This window comes from Echinops telfairi, unplaced genomic scaffold (assembly GCF_000313985.2).
Source record: "Echinops telfairi isolate 266 unplaced genomic scaffold, ASM31398v2 ScPeMD7_7458;HRSCAF=8496, whole genome shotgun sequence".
Taxonomy (NCBI): domain Eukaryota; kingdom Metazoa; phylum Chordata; class Mammalia; order Afrosoricida; family Tenrecidae; genus Echinops; species Echinops telfairi.
Genome location: NW_022111358.1, coordinates 16,901,557 through 16,916,734, shown reverse-complemented (window position 1 = coordinate 16,916,734; position 15,178 = coordinate 16,901,557). Strand labels below are relative to the sequence as shown.

The window sequence follows — 15,178 nt, the reverse complement described above, 5'->3', positions numbered from 1 at the left end:
CTACCCCTCTCCTCTGCCTCCACCCTGCCACCCACCCCGTCATAAAATACAATCAAGAAGCTGGTGAATAATTGAAAGAACTTCCCCAGAGGGGGTTGGACTAGAAAGAGACTCCCCATCTGGGTTAAGTTGGGAGAAGCGGTCTGCATCCTCTGGCTCCCACAAGATCTGTAAAATATTCAGGAGTGTCCTGCGGGATCTTGAACGCATACGTGTGTGCGTTTTTCTCATCCTGATCTCGCCTCCACTTTTCGTTTTTTGAGTTCTGTTTTCTGAAGTTGTCTGTCGGCAACTTGTCGGCCTGGCTGTCCAGTAGAAGTTGGGCCTATGTGGAAGCAAGCTAAGGCCTGCTTCTTTCTCTGAGTTGTATAGACGACCCCCACCCCACCCCCACTCGGCTTGTTGGTTTGATGGGGAGGTGGCTGGATCAATGTCTGGGAATTTTCATCCTGTTCACTCTTCGTCAAGGAAACCCCTTAACCTGTCACTCTTTGCACATGGAACCATCACCTTCAAGGACTGCAGCCAGCCAGGACTGGACATTGTGTGTCTCCTGCTCACATGGAGGTGGGGGAGACGTGACCAGGGCAGCCGGGCAGCCAGGAGCTTAGATTACAATGAGCACGCACAGGTTCACCCACCTGGCTCCTTAAGGGCAGGTATGAACCTTCCTGTCAGAAAGAAACCTGGGGTTTCTTTCTCATGGAAAGGGTAGTGCTGTACTTCCATACCCCTTACCCTTACCCCCTCTCACATGCCCCTGTTTCTCCTGATACATGCCTGCACGGACACATGTCTGCACGGACACATGTCTGCACTCAGACATATCTGCATGGATACATGCCTGCACGGACATGTAGACCTGCTCAGGCTCACGCGCAGGGTCTCCGGCAGACCCCTGCCACAGAGTATCCTCTGGGTCCAGCCCGACCCTGGGTGTTGCGGTCTGTTAGTTCCGGGTGGGCCCCAGCCCCGCAGTGTAAAGCATCAGCGGACAAGCACTCGGCTTCTGGCGGCAGACCCGCTGTGCTCGAAGCTCCAGGGCCGCCGTGTGCGCCCTGTTGGCAGTCACCTCACAGAGCCTGGGATTCCTGTCTGGCAAAGGGGGCAGTAGCCCGCCTGTGGGGTGCCATGAGGTGAAGTGAGGTGCTGCACCCCTGGAGACAAGCCGGGGGCGGTACGTGGAGCCACCATGCTGTGTGACCAAGGGGTGTGATGCCGGCCTCTCTGAGGGGGGATGGCGGAACCTTCTGTTTCTGGACACAGGCAGAGCTGCCCCGGGCTTTAACTGGCGCCAGGGGACACCCCGGCCTCACCCGGCATTTTCTCCAGCTCAGTTGCTGTTTCTCTAAAGAGCAGGTGAAGTTCCAGGGTCCTGGGGAGATGCTGAAAGGTGGCCAAGAGGAGGCCCAAGCTGACCCCTCCCCTCGAGACCAGAGGCTTTGCCTGTCCAATTTTGATCTTTTAAACAACCCTCTGGCGACTTCTTCCTCTTTCCTAAAAGCCGAAGCCCCAAACTTTTACCAGCTGTCCATTTATCCACTCCTCGGGGGGTGGACTTCTGAGCACTGGGCTGAAGGGGACCCGTTCTCCCTTTCACTTCTGGGTTCCAGCCTCTCTGTCCCCAGTGCCCCTCAGCCCTGCCCTCCTTGCCTTTCTTCCACCAACCAGAGCCCCTTGGTGCAGCCCACAAGGCAGGGGGCACCTGGGGCTCCCAAACCCACGCCATCCCGAGCTTGCCGGCACCCAGCAGCCCGAGAAGTCCTGGGCTTGCTGCCTCGTCCCTTGCTCCGATCTTCCCTCTTTGCAAGCCCCTCAGAAGGGAGGTGTGCAGTCCATGATCTGTAAGCATAAAGGATTTTTAAAACTAAACAAGAAAACCAATTATTTTTCTAACTGCTTTCCTCCTTCAAATCTTTCACTGTAATGGAGATTTAGAATCCATCACAGTTGGGCTATTATTTCTGTGTAAACAGTGTCATGCCCTATTGCACCAAGCAAACAGTCAATTTTTTCCATTACACTTAGACACAGACAACGAGGGGGCCAAGTCAATGGGCCCCCGAGCAGGTTTTGGTGGATGGGGAGAGCGTGTGACCATGGTCAGGGGTGAGAAAAGGGTTAAGGTGTTCATAAATGTCAGGCGTCTCGTCTTCTGCTCTGGGGATGGGTTACGCTTCAGGCTCTCCGCAGGAGCCTCCCTAACCCAGAGCAGGGCTTTGGAGCCAGGTGGGAAGAGCTGACGGGACACCAGGGTCCCAAGGAGCTGGGCAGAAGTTCAAGGTTCGTTTAAGTGAAGGGGCCTGTTTGCAGGCGCCCCCTCCCAGCAGGTGGTCTGCTCACTTTCTTGAAGCTCCGGACCCTTGGGTCCTGTCCTTCGGTGCTCACCTGCCACCCTGTGCCTCCCTAGCACCGAATGTTGGAGGAACCTTTCTTCTCAGACCTCCCCGCATCGCTTATGACCCAGCTCAGGTGCTGTCCTTCCTACCCCGAAGGCTGGGGGCTAGCCTGCCTCGTGCTGCCTGTGCTGCTGCGTGTAGTGCCCCTCGCACATCCTGAAGGCAGCCACTGTCTCCCCCTCGCCTTAAAGCCCCCACGTCTGTTGAACTGTGGGCAGAGGCATCTTGGTGCTGGTAGATGGATGAATGAATGGGGTCCCAAGCTTCTCTACAGGGCTGTGTGTGACGGGTCAGCCTGCTGTCCCTAGCAGGGGTGGAGGCAGCCAGTGCCTGCAGCTCCTCTGGGCGGAAGGAGGGGTTGCAGACGAACAGAGTAAAGAACACGGCACTAGAGCCAGTGCCTTGAGTTCGAATCCCACTCCCGACACTGCGACGTGAGCAAATCCCTTAAACGCTCAACACCTCGGGCTTCTTGGCCTCCAGATGGGGTTCATGATCGCCCCGGTCTGCTGCCGCTGGGACGAGAAGGTTGAGGTGGCACCGTGCCCAGGCAGTGACCACCGTGTAAGCGAGGGCTCTTGCTACATATGCTTGTTGGCCCTTCGGCTCCATCGGCTTTGTTGGGGCGGAGGCTGGGCGCCGCACATGGGATGTGTGTGAGCACATTGTTGGATGCACAGTGGACCCTCTGGGTGGTGGCCGCCCCTTTGGATAGTCACCGCCGACCCCGACACCTGCTCCCTCATTTGGACCACCTGCCTGGCCTGTGAACTTGGCTTCTTGAATCCAGTAAACGTAATTGTAGCGGCCGGGCAACCTGAGGTCTTCACAGGGCACGTTGTGTGCACAGCACTGAGCTCAGGGCTGGCACGTTTGTCATAAATGTATAGGGGCACAGTGGATCTGTTCCTAATCCCAGGAGGCCCATGGCTTTCTTGTGGGTTTCACCAGAGGAAGAATTGAGGTGGGATGCCATTTAGGGCACGCAGCTGTGGGAGGCTTACTGCTGAGCACAGCTGCTGAGCACATGGCTTACCTAGTCCAGACTGGCCCACACTCTTTCAGCTCTGGGCTCTGCAGCTGCCTGGAGGCCCACCTGTACCCAGAGCCCTGGCTTTCTGGAAGGCTCTTGGTGTCAGCAGGGAGGAGCGGGGCCTCCACCAGCCACGCAGGCAGGGCCTGTGACTTTCCGGCTCTCGACCTCAGTGGCCTCCTGCCTCTGGGCTGTCCTCTGGATCTCGAGAGACAGAGGGGACAGGCACAAGAGAGCTGAGGTGTGGCCTCGCTGGTTTGGGGCCCCACCCTGGTTGACAGAGGCTTTGTGTGTCTGGGAGAGACAGGCGGGGCACCTGGGAAATTCAAAGCAGGATGTCACACCGCTTCTCGTTCCTGCCCAGCGCATGGGCCGTGCTGCGAGCAGGTGGGAGCTGAAAAGACGCATCCCCACCAAAGACACGTCAGGCGGCTGTTTGAGCCTCAACAGAAGAATTCTCTGTAAAATACTCGGGCTTGGTTCCCAGGCAGCTCACAGGGGCACCTGTCTTCCCCAGGGACTGGCTTGAACGTGCCATCCACAGTGAGGTCACTGCGCCTGCTTCCCAGTGGACGCCATCAGGTCCCCGGGCCCCGGGAGAGATAATCCAGGCACGTTTGGCAAAGGGAACCTTTGGGTGATGCAGATGGTTGGTTAAACACTCGGCTGCTAACTGAAAGGCTGGCAGTTCAAACCCACCCAGAGGTGCCTTGGAAGTAAGGCCTGGCAATCTGCTTCCAAGAGGCCATGACCTTGAGAAGCCCTGGAGCACTCCTACTCTGGGGAGTAGACTCTCAATAGCACCCAGCTCAGTTTTCATAGGCCGAGGACGGGAGATGCCTCTGGCCGCTGTGGGACATGGCGGGCAGAGGGGGACCCCTCTGTGGAGGTGGGGCCAGAGTTTGGTCTGGTTACCAGCCTTAGGAGGTGAAGCAATTCCCTCTACCTCCCTGAGCCTCACTTCGCTCACCTGCAAGAGGGAATCAAGGTCACTTTCCCGGGCGGAATCAAGTTCCCCGGGCGGTGGCTCGGAAGCCAGTATGGGGTTCTTGGGGCCCGGCAGACACCCCCCCCACCCCTGGTGGTTCTTCGGGTCACTGGCCCCATCCCACCGCACTGCCCAGGACCTCCCAGGACTCTGCTCTCAGGGACTGTTTACCACTTACCCCCACCCTCAACCCACCATGGAGTCATCCTATCAAGCCGCTCTGCTCTCAATGCCCTCGAAGCTAACTGGCGAATTGCACTCCTTCCCAGAGGCCCAGGCCGCCTGTCTGGGAATTCACCCAGCGTATTTTGTCTGCAGTGCATAGTGTGTGTGTGTGTGTGTGTGTGTGTGTGTGTGTGTGTGACTCTGTGCTCACAGAACCCCCCACCCCGCACACCCACACGGATGTATATATAACTCATTCCCCAAAGAGATTTATTTCAAGGAACAAATACTCCGGTTAGCTTCTGTGTGGATCCCATCCAGCCCCAAGCCGCTGCCATGAGTCGAATTCACTGTCTGCAGAAGGGAGGAAAACAAACATTCCCTGACATGGGCATTTCCGTTGGCGGGGTGGTGGTGGGGGTGGGGACGCCTCTGGGAATTCTCCTTCTTCCATTAAAATAGCCTCTAAATGGGGCAGAGGAACCTGGCCACCACAGTATGAATGCTTTTAATCATTTCTTTGCGGGGAGAATACGGCCTCTCTCCTCCGGAACCTTCCTTTTGCTATGAAGGTAGGGGAGGGGAGCTGGTTGAGAATGGAGGGTGCCTGGCTGCCTCTGGGATCCAGGTACTGTGCCCCAAGTCTGGGCTGGGGCTCAGGGTGCACCCCTGTCCCCAGCGCCCTAAACACAGCTCTTTCTAAAAGTTGGGGTGGTGGTGACTCTGGGGAGCTAGCTTATCTGCGATGGGCGAAGGCCTCCCTCCAGCCCCAGCAGACAGAGCATGAAGGCAGTTTTGATCATAACCAGCTGATGGGAGCTGACCCAGACTTATTACGATCTGGCTGCGCTCTGGTTTTGTTTTCCTCGTTTCCGCTCTTCTTGTGGGAAGATGCTTCTCTTATGAATGAATTTGCTTCAGGGGGCAAGAGTTCAGGATGGAGGCGGATGATGAGAGGCAGGGGCTCTCACGCAAAGTCCAAGGCATTTGCTGATCTGTGCCACCCGGGGCAACGGTCCCCTCTCTCCCTCCCTCCCCTGAAAAACAGGCCGACAGTGGCATGTCCGGGGCCTCTAGGTACCAGAAACACCCACAGTCCGTTTATTGGTTCTGGGCCGGCGCACCGGTCAACATTTCTCGGAACCCTGCTGTGGGGTGAGTTCAGTTGTCCTCCATGCCCGTATCTGAATGCCAAGGCTCCCTGAGAGGTGGAGGACCCCACCCAGGGGGACACAACTTGTAAGTGGCAGGGCCCATCTCTGCTCCAGGGCTTCTGACCCTCGGCACTGTTGACCTTTGGGCCGGGTAGTTCTCTGGTGTGGGAGCCTGTTTTAGCAGCTGTGTTGCCACATCCTTTACCTCCACCCACTAGCTATTAGTAGTTCCTGGCCCCCACGCCCCCCCCCATAGTCAGCGTCAAACTAGCGCCGGATGACCACACCGAGGAGCAAAACGACCCTGGTTGAGAAGCTCCACTCTAAACCCAGGTGCTTTTTCTACTCAACGTCTAGCCCTTGTTCTGTTGCACATGTGGAGAGTATCTCTGACGCTGACGGGGACATCTGAGGTGCCGACAGACACAGGCCTGAGCATAGTCCACCTTTCACACCCATCATTTGTTGAGCCGTCCGGGATGCTATCTGATGGGGCACTGCCCGACCAGCCTTCCGGGTTGGAAGGCTGTGTAGGAGCCACAATGGACCCCAACATATGGGTGACTGTGCAGGGGGCACCAGACTAAGCCACACTTATATGCATGGCGGACATCCACGGTACATCCCCGGCGGACACTCGTGCTCTATCCGTGGCATTGCTTTCAGGCACAGTGGGCCTGAAGGTGACCCAGGGGTCCACTGAGTGTGAGTCACGGTCCTTTCTGTCCTTGGAGGGTGGGTGACAAGGACTGTGGGCAAGTGCTGGGGTGGGAAGTGCACTGTGGACACAGACAGGAGTGGAAGAGACAGAGCCGTGGACCCTGTGCCCTGAGCAGGCCCTCCTCACCACCTGTTCCCCAACATCAGCTCCCGCCTTGGCTTTAGTTGGGGGCCCGCCACGGGCACTTCTCATTTCCAACAACCCAACTTTTTTCTTTTTAATCTCTTACTGTTTGGGGTGTTTTGTCTTTAGAACAAACTTACCAGGAAGAGCCCTTGGGCCTTTGTTCTGGCAGTTTCGTTTAATTGGTGCCAGAAATGTCTGTCTGCCGGTGCCACCCCTAACCCCATATCTCAGAATATGCCAGGCCCCTGGAGAGGCCAGGGCTCTTTGTGAATCATTTCTGAGCCCCTGAGAGGAGTGTGTGTGTGTGTGTGTGTGTGTGTGTGTGTGTGTGTGTAGGTATACACAGGCACACAAGAACATCAAGTTGTTTGTTTTTCCCTTTAAAAAACTCCAAGAAAGCATTTCCAACTCCCCCAGGCTGCCGTCTCCGGCCCAGAAACCCTCGCTCAGTCTTGGAGCTGCAACAGCATCGAAGAACAAAGCCACCACAGTCTCCTCCCGACAGTGTCAACTGTGAACTGACGCTCTGAATAGCCCTTAAAATTGTTTTATTGTTGTCAGCGCAGCCGAGTGGTGTGTTATCTTTGTGTTCTGGAGAATCTTTAATTGGCACAAAAGGGCAGTTTAGCCGGCATCTTGTAGGAGGTTTGTCATGCAAACGGTTAGTGCCTGCCGCTCACAACACAACACGTAGGGCTATCGAAGCTGATTTGCATTCATTCGAAGCTCCTTCTGGTTATAACAGCAGGTATGTTTCCTGGGGACCCCTGAACTGTGGCTAAGTGAAGATACTACCCCCCCGCCTCCCCAGCATCCCTACTGCATTCCGAAGGGGAGGGATCTCCTGGCCCGCTCAGGAGTCCTGATGGCGCAGCACCTAACAGAAAGGTTGGGGTTCAGACCTGCCAGCTGTTTCTGGGGAGAAAGATGCGGCAGCCTGCTTGCTGCTGCCCGGAGGACAGCGTCCGAGGCCCTGCAGCGTGGTTCTCGTCCATGGAGTGGGGGGCTATGGGTCCAAGTCAACTGGAAGGCACAGAGTCGTCTGCTGGGTCCCCTTCACATCAGAGCGCTGGGGGAGGGCAGGGTGAGCCCCTCTTGTAGGTGAAGTCTTCAAACTGCTCAGCTGTTTCGTGGTGAGCTGGTAGCAGGGGTTCTTGGGAGCGATTGTACAGCACTGCCTGATATGACCGAACGATTGGATGATTGATGTCTGGATTCGGTCCTGGTAAAATGATTTGCGGGGAAGGACAAGAACAGGAGTCCTAACGTCACCTGCCTGGGTTCGAATCTCAAACAAAGGTCATGCTAGCTGCTGAAATAAGGGGACTCCCAATCCCAGTGATCCTTTCTTCCCACTAGCATCAGTGCACGGTCCTGCTTAGCTTGGCTTCCGCCCAGTGGCTGAGGGATCCGGGCGGGCCTCTTGCACCTGACAGCCTTGCCCTTGGTGAGCGCCTCCGTGTAGCTCTGCCCACCTAGGGAGTGAAAGACTTGGGATGTATTGCCGTACCCTTACAAGGGAGTCCTTGGGTGGTGCAGATGGTTAAGCCCAAGGGTTGGTTGGTGGCTTGAACCATCCAGAGGTGCGGTGGGAGACAGACCTGACCTTCTGCCTCTGAAAGGTCACAGCTGTGAAAACGCTTTGAAGCGTGGTTCGACTCCGCACATGGAGTCGCCATGAGATGGAAGGCACGCGGCATCGGCAACTATCAACTACAGTAGCATCCTCCTGGCGGCTCTTCGAAGTTGGCAGTGTTCCCCTCTCGCAGGTGATAAATCTGAGGCTACTGGGGACCAGTTCTAGATGCTCCAGAGCAGCGGTTCTCAACCTGTGGGTCGCGACCCCTTTGGGGTCGTCGAATGGCCCTTTCACAGGGTCATTCAATGCATAGCAGTAACAAGATTGTAGTTATAAAGTAGCAATGAAAAGAATTGTATGGCTGTGGGGGTCCCCACCACATGAGGAACTGTATGAAAGGGCGGTGGCTTGAGGAAGGTTGAGAACCACTGCGCTAGAGCCAGGTCAGGAAGGCTCCTGCCTTCACCCTGCAGAGGCACCGGGTCACCTGCCCTGTACCCACACGCCTCCCCACGCTGAGCTCACGAAACAAAGCGGCAAGACTCCGCCCCTGCCCCTTCACCGTAGAGAAGCACAGAAACCTAGACTCCTGTGACCATTTCCAGATAGTGTGTGTGTGTGTGTGTGTGTGTGTGTGTGTGTGTGTGTGTGTGTCTGCGAGCACCCGTGTTGTGTCTTGGGGGGGAGGGAGCGAAGAGCTGTTTATTTGAACTCTGGAGCCATCAACACAGCATGGGGGCTCACAGAGGCGTGTCTGTTGACAAGCCGGGCTTCCTCCTGACACACGGACTGCTTGCTAATGGATTCAGACTCTGGCAGGGAAAGCTAGCCTGCTCCCAACGCTTGACACGGCTGCTAAGAAATGGGTTTTCCTTTGACACCCTGCTCGGCTCAGAGTTGGCCTTGATCCAACAGCACGGAGTGAAGTCCGAGCCCACCCCCAGGTTTCTCTCTGGACTCTGGCCCCTCGTCCTTTCTCCCTCTCTTGGGTCATCCCACTCCCCGCTCCCCCTGTGTGCACGGGAAACCCACCCAGGCAGGGGGGCCTCTAGGGAGGGGGCCGACTGCAAAGAAACCAAGCCGAACCCATTGCCCTGGGGTGGGTGCTGAGTCTTAGCAGCCGACCAGGACAGGGTGGAATGGTCCCCCAAATGTCCAAGGTTGTGACCTTGATGGAGCGGCCAGCCACATCTTTATCCCGTGGGGCAGCTGACGGGTTCAAACCGCTGACCCTTTGGTTATCACCAGGGCTTGAAAGTAAGGAAGTCAAAGTCAAAGGGATTTTTGTCTGAGCCAGACCACTCCTGTAGACTTTGGGACCCTCAGAAGAAGCCCTCTGCCCCTAGCTGTTGGGGGGTAGCTCCCCTGGCCCTCCTGGGGAAGTCCTGGCAGCCGGGTGGGGAGTGTGCAGTGATCCTAAGGGGGGGGTATGTGAAAGGCCTTGGACACCTGGGGGCACAGCAGTCGGTGCTCAACTGCTGACTTCATGGGTTGCGATTCGCCCCACCACCTCCCTGTGACTCTCCCCCAGTGTCCCCGCCACAGACAGCCCTGCTGATCAGCCTCCACAAAGATGACCGCCGAGTTCCCCTGTGTACCACGAGGCTGCATCAGTCAGATGGACTCCACGGGGATGAGGCTTTGTCTGTGTTTAGTCTCTCTGGAAGCGAGAGCCCCGATGGCCCCCGGCTGGCCCCTTTGACACACGCCCCAGAGCAGCCTGAGCTTAGAGGAACCTCCCCTCCTCGTTGTCAGGTGTTGGCTGCAGCTCAGGGCATGGGGTTCACGGTGAGGGATAGGGCCCAGACCCCCTGCCCGACTTGGTGTCATGAGGACTCGCCCACCCGGAGAGGTTTTCAGGGCATCTCCTCAGTATCGGCAATGGTCCACCCAGGGGGTCTCCTGTTAAGCCATAGCGGTGCTCTGCTTCAAGAAGGAGCCGTGGTCAGAGTCAGTATGTCCAAGTCAAGGGGGTTGCAAGGCCCCACTCCTCAGTGTCCTCCTGGCTCGAACATACGTGCTTCGAGATGGCGTCCCACCACAAAATTCCAAGTCATTCTCTTTGACGGAGAAGCCTTTGTTAGCTCACTCTGGACTTGAAATCAGACTGCCTTGCCAAATAGTTTAGTTTCTGGACAAAAGGCAAGGCCGCGGGCTCTGAAGCCGTCTGCCCTCAAACCGGACCACCGACATCATCTTTGGGTTACTTTTAAGGCCAGCGAGCGCCACATGATTGGGTTTCCGCAGGTTCCTGTTGTTGCCCCAGAGATAGGAGGAAGCACAGCGTGGGTCTCAGAGTCCTGGGGGGCTCATAGATGTGGCACTGGGGCCTTCCTGCCACTGACTTGCAGATGTCATCCCTGTAGAAAACAGGCATGGACCCCAGTGGGGGTCCTTTGAGACAGTGCTTCCTGGCTGCTTTTGCTTCTGCGCGCACACATGCTCTGCCATCCATCCGCCTGCTTACCGATGGCCCTTGGCGTGCCCTCCGAGGTCCTGGGATGTGTCCGTTGGCAAGACCCTGCCCTCACAGAGCTTCCATTCGGTGAAGGAGTGCCAGGCAGAAGAGGAGAAGGGAATGTGTGGCTGGGGGGTGAGGAATGTGGAGGAAAAGGCCAAAGGATGGGAGAGGCACTGTGAGCCCCAAGGAGCGACCTGGGAGGACTTGAGTGGCCAGAGGGCTGGATGGAGAGTGAGTCCAGTGGTCGCTAGGCATTTAGAGGGGGTGGGACGTTGAGGGCTGGGGGGCCTTCTTCACTCGTGTGTGGGGCACATGGGGTCCGGGAAAGGGTCGTTTCCCTGGGAGCACAGATTCCTGGGGTTTTCGAGCCCTGGGCTGCTTCTCTGGACTCAGTATGCTGACTGTGTGGTCCTTGTCGGAAATTGTTTTGTTTGCTCAGCCCTGCTTGGGACAAGGTCCGCCAAAGGCCTGTCTTTCCATTTAAGGTTCAGCCCCACACCGCATCATAGCCCTGAGTGATCCAACCCCATTTGACGGGAGTCGGAAGGGCAAGTCAAGACCTGGCAGGAGAGAAACTTGGGTTCCCAGGAAAAGAAGGGCTATGGGGAAAGGCTGTTCTCCGAGGTGGGGTGTCACTGGGGCAGTGAGGCGCTCCCATCCCCAAGCCTACTTTGTGCCAGGACGGCACCTTCCTGAGCCTTTGGTGCACACCCTCGGTCCACTTGATCCTCTTTGAGAATCTGTATGTTTCATACACGGGGAAACCGAGGCATATAGAGGTCAAGTAAGGTGTCCAGGGTCTTGCAGGAATTCAAATGCAAGGCTTGAATAAACGCACCACCATTATCCCTTCTCTCTCACGTAGTTGCCGTAGGCACCCTGCACTGGCGGATTGATCCCAACACGCCATGGTCGTACGTGACAGCGTAGATCAACCACAGAGGCTTTTCTCAGCTGTAATCCTCACAGGGCCACTGGTGGCTCAGTGACCACGTGCTGGGCTGCCTGAAAGGTCTGTGGTTCCAATCCACCAGCTGCTCCATGGGAGAAAGCTGTGGCCATGTGCACCTGAATGATACAAGCCCCGGAGCCATTCTCCTCTCTCCTGAAGGCCATCGGCGTTGGAAGTGGCTGGATGGCCGTGCCTCTGGCTTGGTTTCATTGCTGTTAAGTTTCTGGGAGGAGATCTCCAGGCCATTGGTCCCACAGGGTGGCTTCTAACCTTTGGGCTGGCAGCCAAGTGCTTAACCACTGGCACCAGGTGTGCGTGGGTTTGGATTGATGGCAGGTCCGACCCCATGGCCTCTCACAGTGTCCTGTGCCAGAGCAACCTGTAGCCCCGAGCCATTGCTGGGCTTCACCCCCTGGGCTTCAGGCACCGAGGTGGGTTGCACAGTGAAAAAAAAAAGCAGGTAAGCAACCAACAAAAACAATTGGCACCTCCAGGGGTCCTCCCATTTCGTGTGACCCCACATCCTGCAGCGTGGGTGGGGGTCAGCTGTCAGCCCCCCCACTCCTGGCAACCCCAGGGGTTAGGGAGTAGAACTGCCCCTAGGGGGTTCTTGGCTGTAATCTTTACAGAGGCACATTGAGAGCCTGGGTAGGTCCAGTTGGGTCACAAAACACGTTTGCACCCTGGGCCCCTTCAGATGCCCTGGGGTTTGTTTTGGGGGAAAGTGGCCCCAAAAGCAAAGATACTTTAGAGAGCGCCCATTATTAAGCCTTAAACGGGACAAAAAGACAAAAAACTTAATCGGATGAGAGGGACCTTCACCATGAGAACGTAAGGATGTTGATAGAATCCACTTGGCCACATTATGAAATACGGGAATCCAAGGGACTCCGCCATCCAGTCATGATGGGCGACAGATCGCTGTTGGAGGTGGGCCTGCAGAATGCGGGAAGGGCCATGGTACAGGGGTACAGGCACTGCTGTAGGCTGGAAACGTTGACAAGGTTGGTGCAGGACCTTGGGGTGTGGCTCAGAACCATGGAGCCCTGGTCCCCCAGTTCCCATCAAGGGCATGCGCAGGCAAGAAGGGGAGACTCCTACCCACCCCCCAGGGGAGGGCTGACCAGGGGTGTCCGGGCAAGCACACGCTGCTTGCAGCTTTTCCCTTTGTCAGGCAGCGATCAGAAAGGGCTCCACGGAGGCCCGATGGGCGTGTAGACTCACAGTGGGTTTGGAGCTCCCGCTGTAGACCACAGCCTTCTGCAAGCCCTGGGCCCGGAATCTGAGCTGCAGTACCGACTCCAACGATGACCACGTTTCAGTAACGGGGGAAAGAGCTGTAAAGACAGAGAGGGTTGGGGTTCGCGTCCATCAATGTCTCCCTTAACCACAAGCAAGCAAGAAGAAGAAAAATAGTAAAAAGATGAGAAGAAACAGAAATAATGGACCCGAGGGATTGAAACAATAAAAGCACACCACGCTGTGACCTCTCCGCAGGGTCCCTGCAAGTGGTCAGCAAGACCAGCTGGACATGAGCTGCGGTTCAGGCCCGCGCAGCCGCCCGGGGGCTCACAAGCTGGAGAAGAGGTCTCTTGTCACCTTCATCAGAGTATCTGCCTGAGCCCAAGCCCGTGCCTAATACAGTCAGAGTTCCGAGACTGGATCATGTGAGCAGGACTTAACAGGCCTACCTCTGCCTGAGCTTGGCTGGGTTTCAGACCTCAGCTGCAGAGACGGTGCGCTATAAATAGAAGAGATTTAGTACAAAAATCCTGTGTTCTCAACGCTGCCACCTTCTCCTTTGGGGGCAAGCTGTCCCAGTCTTGGGGCCACGGAGTTGGCCCGAGTAACTTGCGTGACACGATTTTATGAGGCAGCTGACAGCCCAGCCACGGAACCGTGGCTCCTCAGTGTGAGGCGAGCTTGTCTGAAGGAGGTGTGACTTGGGTCCTAAACGTGCTGTGCCCGTTTCAGGGTTTCTTGGGAGAGAAAGGGGTGGGAGGTCTTGACAGGAAGGCAGTCTCAGGCTTGGTAGGCTGGAGTTGACACTGATAGGGAATGGTGGTGTTCCAGGATTCCAATGACTCACTGTCAGAGGTGGTCAGGTCCCCCAGGCCCAGAAGAAGGGGAGACCCTCTCCTTTGGGTTTCCTGTAATTAATGCATCGCTGCAGGGATCTCCCCAGCTGTTGACCACCCAGGGCCTAGGCAACCAGAGTTCTAAGTGACAGGGTGTTGGAGTCTGCATTTCCCCGTGCTTAGTAGTTGCTTCTCTGTTTGATTTCCTCGAGGAGACTGCAGAGCAGCAGCAGGCAGGCAGAGCATTTCCCAAGGATGCACCCTTTCTGCTGAGAAGCACAGGACCAAAATAATCTGCCACCTATTCCACCCGAATAAAGAAGTCAGCAAACACTGCTGCCACTGTATTGTCTTCATAACGACCCCTTAAACTGAGGCTGAGTGACAGGATGCGCTTCTGCCACTAAAACGGTATCAGTGATGCTACCGAAGGAGCCTTTAAAGCACCACCATTGTCATTGAAACTGTGTGTGTGTGTGTGTGTGTGTGTGTGCTGTTCTCCTTTGCCAGTAACTAGGTCTCTTTAGGGGACTTTGAAAGTGACAATTGGTAGATCCTTGCCGGTGATATTTCTTCCCCATAATACTTCTGCGTGCCACTCATCTCTGCCTTCAGCTATCACCAGGAAGAAAAGCATTTCGTTTGGAGATGTAAAGCTTATTGGAGGTCATTTGCATCCTCACGTTTTACCCTCTCGCCAAAGGGGTGAGGAGAAGGCAGTGGGGTGGAATCCAACCTCGAGGGAGCAGGGCTGCCCTCCAAGGACATCTCTTCCTGTCGCCTGGAGCCCCGAGTTGTATATGCTTATTAGATTCTCAAATGCTACTCAGCTTGATTGCAGCGTTTATATAGCGGAGTTGAGACACGGGCAGGAAAGATAATAGAACAATAAATTGCAAGGCAGGTTCTTATGAAATCAGTAAATTATTCATTTAACTGTTGACTTCTCGTTGATTTCTTGTTGCTATGGCACCTCAAGATGGAGGCAAGCAAGTGGGTCATCCGGCGCAACCCGGGGCCCTACCCGGATGCTCAAGTCCTGGTGGAAGGCAGATAGTGCATTCCGTACAACCTTCAAATCACCTCTTTATCTGGCAAATTCCAAGGAGATCTGGAGACAACTGAAAGAGATAGCTCACAGTGACTCACGTTTCTTGGAAGAGGGCCCAGCCGTCTCCGGGTTTGAGTCAGAATCGGTTTAAGGACGCACTGAACATGCATTGGCTTGGATTGACTCGCCTGTCTCCGGAGATGCAGAAAAGACCATGGGCTCACCGTGGCTTTGGCGTCCACGCCACAGGACATGCCTGGCCTCCTGTGCTGTGTTGACGGGCAGAGGAATACTGCCTGCAGACAGTCACGCTCCCCGCGGGCCCTGCCCTGCGTGACTTTGGCCTTCTCCTCCTCCCGCTGACAGCGAAGGCCCGCGCTGTGGAGTGCTGCGCTCACAGGAGAGATGGTGGCAGCGGCTGATGCAGTTGAAGGGAGTTTGGGGGCGAAGAGCGTCGAGGCCCTCAGGGGT

General features: G+C 56.1%; 1 protein-coding gene and 1 non-coding gene across 5 annotated transcripts in view; both read left to right on the top strand.

The window, feature by feature from the left end:
- The window catches only part of MSI2 (musashi RNA binding protein 2), a 424,197-nt gene that overhangs the window by 225,482 nt on the left and 183,537 nt on the right, over positions 1-15,178 (top strand). The gene's annotated exons all lie outside the window — the stretch shown is intronic.
- Positions 11,892-12,024, top strand: LOC115872953. Its single transcript, XR_004048145.1, has one exon. It is a non-coding gene; the product is annotated as a small nucleolar RNA SNORA42/SNORA80 family (small nucleolar RNA).